General features: G+C 41.1%; 1 long non-coding RNA gene across 1 annotated transcript; it reads left to right on the top strand.

Annotated features, from left to right (window-relative positions):
* The first annotated feature begins 484 nt into the window (after positions 1-484).
* Positions 485-3,717, top strand: LOC140215188 (uncharacterized). The gene is made up of 2 exons (XR_011892129.1): positions 485-543; positions 3,551-3,717. It is a non-coding gene; the product is annotated as an uncharacterized lncRNA (long non-coding RNA).
* The last annotated feature ends 4,701 nt before the right edge of the window (positions 3,718-8,418 follow it).

Raw genomic sequence — 8,418 nt, 5'->3', positions numbered from 1 at the left:
AACTATCAGCGGGCCGCTAAAGTTGGAGGACAGACGACAAGGTTCGCGCTCGCTTTGAAACAGTTGGTCGTCTGTTCTTGCTTTTCTTCGCTTGGTCATGCACTGTAGGTGAGTAATGATGTAATATGCGTGAATGGAAACATTTTATGAAGATTTTACTTTGAGAACGCGTTATTTGTGTAGCCCTATCCACGTTTTAGACGAAGCCTCTTACAACACCAGCCAACACGAGTCTCGCAGACACATATACCGTCATTCCCATGACGGCATGGTGCCCCCTTAAGAAACTCCCATAGACGGTGGCGCCGGATTTCCCTCTAGGTGTAATAGTGAGAAAATCTATGGGCTCACTCATAGACGCATTAACAGGCGGCCGTGTCTGCTGTGCCCGGGGCACAGCAGACGAAAGGTGCCCGAAATGTCTACGTTCACCCATGACGTCACGTCCGCTATAACCCATGATGTCACATCCGCTCATTTCCATGGCGGCGTTACGAAGCCGCTGCGCTGCGAAACGGTCCGTATTCCGTGCCCACTTCGAGCGTGAGTAATTCATCTTTCCACGCTATATGCGTGTAATAAAGGATTGGGGCTGTGAGCAGTTTGATGCGTTTCCATTAGGTACCTTGTGCGCATATTTTGCCTCCTGGCCGCGTCAAATTGCAGCCGGCATGTGGAATGGGCCGTGGCATCTTATATGGAGCTGCTCATGTGAGTGGTATTGCCTCCGTCAGGATCGTCAGTGCGTGCACAGAACCATTCAGTAGTCTGGTTCAGGGGAGGATGCGCGAAAGAACGAGGACGTAAGAAAACACTGGCATGACGAGCTGTTCCGTCAGATCGCGTTACATCGCGCTTTCTTTTAAGACCATCTCGCTCGAGCGAGAGGATCGTAGAACAGCATTACTACTGTTTTTTTACAGCTTTGCAGCGGCTCATTTAATCATCACCTGCATTCTTGTAATAATACAAATGACATCGCTGCGTGGAAGAGCGTCTCTTGAAGTTTCCAAACAAGAGCCAATGCTGCCGTGCCTGCTGCATACACGCTTGCCTTTCCTAACGCAGTTAAGACGCGGCACTAGCTCTGCTACTGCGTGATACAGGGTCACTGTGATAAGAAAATTAAAAAGAACAAACGAAATTAAGGCAGAAAATGTCAAACGTTGCCAAGCGTGATAAACGGACCTGCCTCGCTAGATGAGTTGAAGAAGTCGGCGTCCTGAAGTCAGCTTCGCCGCAGTATACTAGTGTTACGCGCTGAAGCATGTCAGCACTGAAGAGTGACCGCTTTCACCGACATAAATAATATGTGTTCCTTAATGATGTACGCGTGCACCTGCCGTCTCCTGTTACATTACGCGCGCCGAGGCGCCTAAGTGTACTGGCCGGCCTTCAGCGCTATTTCGGACGTGGCTGTGATGCTTTGAACCGTTGGTTTGTCGACCTCGTAAGCCAGTTAATGTTTACACGGCCATTTTTTTCTGAGCTGTTGATTTCTTCCATAATAGCTACGTAATTTCGTAGTTTCCTGTTCAACTGCTTTGCAAGTCAAGGTTGTTCTCTTTAGCCGAGCGCAGTTTTCGAAAGCGAAACGACGCTTTTGCATCAGCATATAGTGCCGTCGCCCATTTACAACACAGTCAATCAATGTAATTTTGTATGTCACTGGGAAACCGCCGAACGCAGGGAACTCACTCGCATGCGGGGAACTGCATAACTAGCCACGGGATTACCGTGCCTCTTGGGAAGTTGCTTTGCATCAAAGGCCAGGTACCCTTGCTATGATTCACCGCAACATATTTTGTATGTCTAACCGCTTAACATATTTGTATTGCGGTGAAGCTAACCTTACGGAACCGAATTTCGCAACGCTTTTTAGACTCCTGCATCTCTACCAGCCACTACCAAACGCTTGTCGGTATGTCTCTTGGCAAAGGTCCAGGTAAATCTCCCCTGTTGGGAGTTGAGGGGACTCACGTATATGAAAACTGCCAAGGAAAGCAGTTGCCCTGATGAAGGCACGCTCCCCTGTCGAAACATTTGCACCAGCCTGTTCGACCACCGTTATCACCGCAACATATTTGTGTGTTGCGGTGAAGCATGTCGATATTGGGAAAGATGTACGTGAATCTGGAATGTATGGTTTCTGTCAGCGACTAACCTATTGTTCTACTCTCATGGCAGGATGCATGTCTTGAGAACTTTTGTTGGCTAAAGCCATACGTGCCAGGTTAGCTCTTGTCACAATAATACGCTTTACCGCAATACACAAGAGGCCCCGCTGCAGGACACGCCCGCCGTAGTTAGCCAAAACCTTATGTGATGGTTCACTGCAAAACACCTCCTGTATTGCGGTGAATCGTAATAAAGCACATTTTTCAGTTTATAATGTAAAGACCCTTGCCCTTCGCTTTTGTAATAATATCACTCACTTTAATGAGAACATGTATTCACTGCTAAAAACATCCACATTGAAATGGAGATATGAACACTGATGGCAGCCTGTGTGATGTTTTATCCCTTTACTTTTTTGTGTACCTGTCACGCTGCCATTATTAAATTTTCCTGTACTTCGTTAGGTGCTGACGTACATAACATTACATCACAAAGAGCCACTGTGTAATTAGTGTTCAAGGACCAGTGTGATGGCTTTACTCAAGAAAGGTTTGGGTTATGTTGTCGTGAAGGTTTTTTTTGACAGGTAGCTTTCTGAGAAGAAATCAGATGTCAGGAAATAGACCTCAATGGCACAGTAATCTTGGCTGCCTTTTGCTCTAACGTGCCCTAGACATAATTGAGTGATTTGCACTTGCAACTGGACAGCAGCTGTAGCTTGGGAGACCAGTGATATGGCATATTTTATCAAACTAGGGGACACATAGCATTACCAGTCCAAATAGAGACCTGTTTAAATGTTTGTCACCTTTACCACCTAGATTTTCGACCGTGAATTTAGAAAAATCTGTAGCACATTTAGAACCTAGATTTTAAATGCTGTATAAGTTGGCTTCTTGTTCACTGCAGCTGTGCTCGGCTTCTGTCCAAACGGGAGAGCACTTCTGCACAGCTTATTAGGGAATATTCTTATTTACATACCTTCTTTTTATTTATCTCGCCTACAATCACAATCAAATGTTTATGCACTGTGCATGAATCTAACTTACAATGCCATGTTCAACAGCACAGTGCATGTAGCTTGTGTTGGTTCATTCAAGCTAAGCATTGCTACAGCCTTTAACTGTAGGTATCATGGTATGAGAGCAGAGAAATGGATATGCAAAGACAGTTGGGCACATTGAGACAACATCTTTGTTGTGTGTGAAAAGGTGACAGATACACAATATGGGGAGAACGCATGCACTTTCATATTTTCTCGCGCACAAAAAAAGCCGGAGGAATAAGGTTTCTTCACTGTGCCATAGAAACTATATGTTTGCTCTCAAAGGTAATTCTGATTCATTGGATATGTTCCTGTGCTGTGTTTATTTTCTTGAGTGTGCTTTAGTTTTTGCACGTTAATGTTTCAAACTCGTTTTTATTTTCACAGAATGAACATCCCACGTCTTGGTTTGACTTCCTGGTACAGGATGCTTGCACTTAGCATGGAGTGATGAAGCAGAGCAGTGTACTTTTATTAAATGTGCAGATTTTAGCAGTATAACAGCAGTTCATTAAAAAAACATGTGTGCTGAAAATAAAGTGTTCTTACCCACATTCCTCGTCCATTTATTTATTTATTAATACTGTCAACTCTCATAGAGGGTCATAACAGAGAGGACAATACAATTACATAAATCAAATATGGACAATGTCAATGTACGTAAAGTTGCTTAACACTTGTCAATTCACAGTTAATAAGATGTTCACTTGAATGCTGTTCAGCACACTTCTGACATTTATCAAAATGCGTACAATGAATATCAAGTCGCACATATCACTTGGCACTTCAAAACTAAATCGAAAACTCCCATAAATATGCCTCAGCAGCATTTTCAAAGTCGGTGACATCTTTTAGGCTAACAATAGCGTTTGGCAATTGGTTCCACATTTCTATCGCATCCAGGAAAAATGAGTATCGATATGTATCACTGTTGGTATGGTCCGGCTTTATGACGTAGTCGTGGTTAGTTCGCGGGTATCTTTTGCCTGGAGCATGTAGATATTTGAGCTTATCAATCTTAAGTTGATCCTGCATTATTTGATAAAGCACCTTCAGCCTATATTTTTTCCTACGTACCTTAAGAAGATCGAAGTTGCAACGCTGTAACATAAGCGTGACCGATTCTTTCCTTCGGTATGTCGAACAAATAAAACGCGCCGCCAGACTCTTTCCAACTTCCTCTTAAGCGTCACTTGATGGGGACTCCAAACAACGCTGAATATTCTAGTATCATCCTAATGAAGGCGGTGTATGCAATAAGTTTTACATTACGCGATGCACGTTCCAGTTTTTTTTTCTAAGAAAATATAACTTTTGATAGGCAGTTATGCAGACGTTATCTATATGTTGGTTCCACATCAATTTTCCTCATATTCCTGTATTCTCTTCAGCAAAACCACTTATATGGGGAACTGATCATGATAAGTGCTCATGAGCATTTTAAAGAACAGCTCTACTCATGAACCCTACTCATGCACTGGTAAAATGTATAGATGCAGTGAAATTGAAACAGAAGGCAAGATAGCAAACATGATGCAGTATTTGTCAGACAATTATGTCGGCAATTTTTGCATAAAACGATTTACTTAGAGCATACTAGCACTACAAAGCACCCATCTTTCTTGTTAGGCATACATTACTACAAGGTCTTTAAAGGTGGCCACAAGAGAGATGCTGGCTTTAATGAGGAACTATAGAGGTTAAAGGCAGCCATGGAAATGTATTAAGAAATTATGCAATGCATAGCATTTACTCAGTTCACAGAGCTTCCAAAGTTGCCATAAGGCCTTGATAGCTGTGGATGAGGGAACAGTTGTAGCCCTATTTGGAGCATGAGAAATGAACATTAAGATCGAAACATAAGTAACAACTCGTAATGCAATTAAAAAATCTTGCTATACTTTTAAAAAGACAGTGCAATGAAATTAGTGACACAATTTCCTTGTCTTTTTACTTCATTTAGGTTCAATTTACTTATTTTAGTAACACAAAAGAGCAGAGTGGTGAAGCACATAAAAAAAATGCTAGTCTGTTTTTATATTCTGTTTTCTCTGAATTCAAAGTTCAGTAAGGTTAACTTAGAAAGCTACGGTGAAGCCATTGCTTCAGCCTGTATGATGCATAACAGCAGCAATCGCCAGCCTAAATGCGTGGGTTTACAGTGCCTTATTTGTATAGTATACCTTTTAAGTGCTGAGCTACTGGAAGATTGATTAAGGTGACCAACATGCTGAACCAGTAGTTTACTGAGTAAAATACATGGAGAAGGGTGGAAAGATAGGACAGAGAACAGGGGATGTATTCTGTGTCCACCTAGTGGAAATGTCCATTTCATCCGCTCCTGAAGTTCTGATTGGCTGGGCTGGGGTATGCATGAGAAGGAGACATGCTCCCCCAGCTACTTTGCACTTCAGCAGAAGAGGATATGGACATGTCCACTAGATGAATACTTACAAAGCTATTTAATAAAGTACTTCTGTAACCAACATGCCTGCTATGCCATCCTTGCTTTCAATGTCTGTCTTAGTAAAAGTGTGAAAGAGCCAGGTTTGTGCATGAAAAGTTTTCCTGAGGGTGTGTGCCTTGAAGCCCGTAGTGGTAATCACAGGAAACGGGGGTGGATCCAGAGTAGCACCAAAGGGCAAGCCTTCATCGAAACAAATATGGAGGGAAGTGACTGCATGCTCAAACTTGTCAGCTCACAAGTTTGCCAAGACCAAGTGATATCAGAAGTTGATGAAGCCTACATAGTTAATGTATAACCGCTTAGGCCAAAATTATTTAGTTACTTTTTATGAGGACTACATATTTACTGGAAATCTCAAAATAATTATGTTAGTGCAGAATACCTTCCACTAGTTGTGACGTCCTTGAAAGAATGAAAATGTTTGAGTTGTACTTGTGTGGTGCATGAAGTTACTTTAAAAAACAACAACTCGGCAATGGAAACAAAATGCAAAGAGTAGTATTCGAAATAAATTGCCACCTCTTTAGGGCTAGATGAATTCAAATAATAATAATAAGCAAATGAAGATTGGGCATACAAGATAGATGTTTCGGCTCCCACTTGAAAGCCTTGTTCACAAAGATTGTGAACAAAGCTCCAGTTGAACCAGTTATTATTTTTCATTTTTATGGTTGGCATCTAATTTTAAACTACTTACCGTGCCTCTTTTGACCAAACCAGACAGGCTGCCATCAAACTCTTCACTACTTCAATGCAAATAATTGCAGGTTGGCAAATACATTTTTCTAATAGGAATAGTAGGTAACGAATAGTCAAACACTGATGCATACAGTTACAGCAGGCATATTTACCTTGGAATTAAGCACCATGCTTATGTTGTCTAGTAAAAGAAGGACAACTATCAAGGAAGATTAGGATTATTTTTAAGCAAAAGTAATTTTACCTCATATACTTGAAGCAGATGTAGTGCTTCCGAAGAATCACGTCCAAACTGCACACACTAAAACATTAAGCTGGGATATTCAAAAAGACAAGTACATGTTTTGCTCGCCAAGTGACTTTTAGTGTGCTCAATTATGTAAAGTGTGCTATTATATGATTAATGTAATTTGCTAATGTAAAGAAAGAACAAGCCAGGATCTCTTGCTTCATATATATGCGCTGAATCAAGAAGGTAATTAAGGAAGAACAACACCAGAAATAAACACGAATGTTTGTGTGCTTTCTGGCATAAAATAATTATCATGTAAGCCACATAACATGCTTTCCAAAGCATCCCCTACCTTAACTTACAGCTGCATCATGCGAAGGCACTTTCTAAGAACACACATGCTTCATGATCATTCACTGTGTTAGTGACTCCCACTGAAGTAGACTGAGAACATATCTGGGCATTGCATTCAATAGCTGATGTAAAGTGAAAAGACTGCTGCTTGTAGGTATGAATGAACCAAGTGAATAAGAAATATAGGTTCTCAAACTTCTAGTAGTAAGTGTGGCAGCACTGAAGAAAAACATATTGCAACTAAAAATTGCAACACATGATGAAATAACTGAAATAGCTAGGGAGAGTTTAATAGACCAATAAACAGGAAACTGCAAATTCCCAACATTTCTGAATACTTTTCTTCACATGTACTCTCCTCTAAGTATGACTTCCCTTAATGCTCGAACCTCTGCCTTAATTTCATAATTCCCCATTCTCACTGCTTCGCTCATGCTGATTGACATCTAGCACAAAGGTTGGCGAAAGTAGCTAAGCATGTGCATGTGTTGTGAGGCAAGCTGCCCACATCTGGTAGCCGCATGCCAATTTCTCAGAGTAGATGAAAGGGAAGCCTTGAGGGTAAACCATAGAGAAGACGGATACCTTGGTTCAATGATAACTGAAAACACCAACATGGAAAATTTGGACAGCCCACAGAATCAGCAGAATTGGCATAGTTTGGAAAAACTGAAAAGATGCATTATGATATTTATGTTACACAGGTTCCAGTCAAGTTGAAGATTTTCACTGTCTAATAAACTTACAAGACAATACATGACCAGCAATACTGTATGGAACCTAAACAAGTTTAATAAAGTCACCTAGAAGTCAGGATGGAGAAGTGACTGAATTGAGGATGCTAAAATGGATGAGGTGGAGGCAGATTGTGAAGACAGGTCTTAAAAAATTAACATTCAACACACACTTAAGTTGGCAAAGATTGGACTCAATGTTCAAGAAGAAATTGACTAAGATAATTTATTGGTATACGTACATGAGAGAGCAGCAACAATACAGCAGAGATAACTGTCATGCAAGAGGAAAGGACGTCAGTCTAAAAATTAACATTTGATCAGAAGAATGGTTATGCATGGGCTTAGGCTCATGTACAATTCTGTATGGTATGCATGATGTCAGAGCTGCATAGCATAAGTAACTGTGGCCTTAGATGCCTCGATTATGAAATGATGTGGGCCAAGAGTGGAACAAGGATAACATCAAAAGGGGGCCTCCTCCAAAAGGAGAACCGTAGGGAAACGGGGTGAGAGAGGTTTCCTACGCAACAGATACAGTCATATGAGTCATAGTCATAGAAACCATGACCCAAGGAGCTGCACAACAAGGTATATAAATTCAAATCTCTATACAGTTAAACCTCAGTATAACGAAATTCTCGATATAACGAAGAATTTAACTTTTCATAACCTGTTCTCCATAGAACACCATGCATTTAGAGCCTCAATATAAAGAAGTGTGTTTGTGTGCAATTTCAATATAACGAAATTTCGCTTCTGCCGCAGA

Source organism: Dermacentor andersoni, chromosome 1, assembly GCF_023375885.2.
Source record: "Dermacentor andersoni chromosome 1, qqDerAnde1_hic_scaffold, whole genome shotgun sequence".
Taxonomy (NCBI): Eukaryota; Metazoa; Arthropoda; class Arachnida; order Ixodida; family Ixodidae; genus Dermacentor; species Dermacentor andersoni.
The sequence above is the reverse complement of the archived record's forward strand: the minus strand, read 5'-3'. Positions and strand labels throughout refer to the sequence as shown.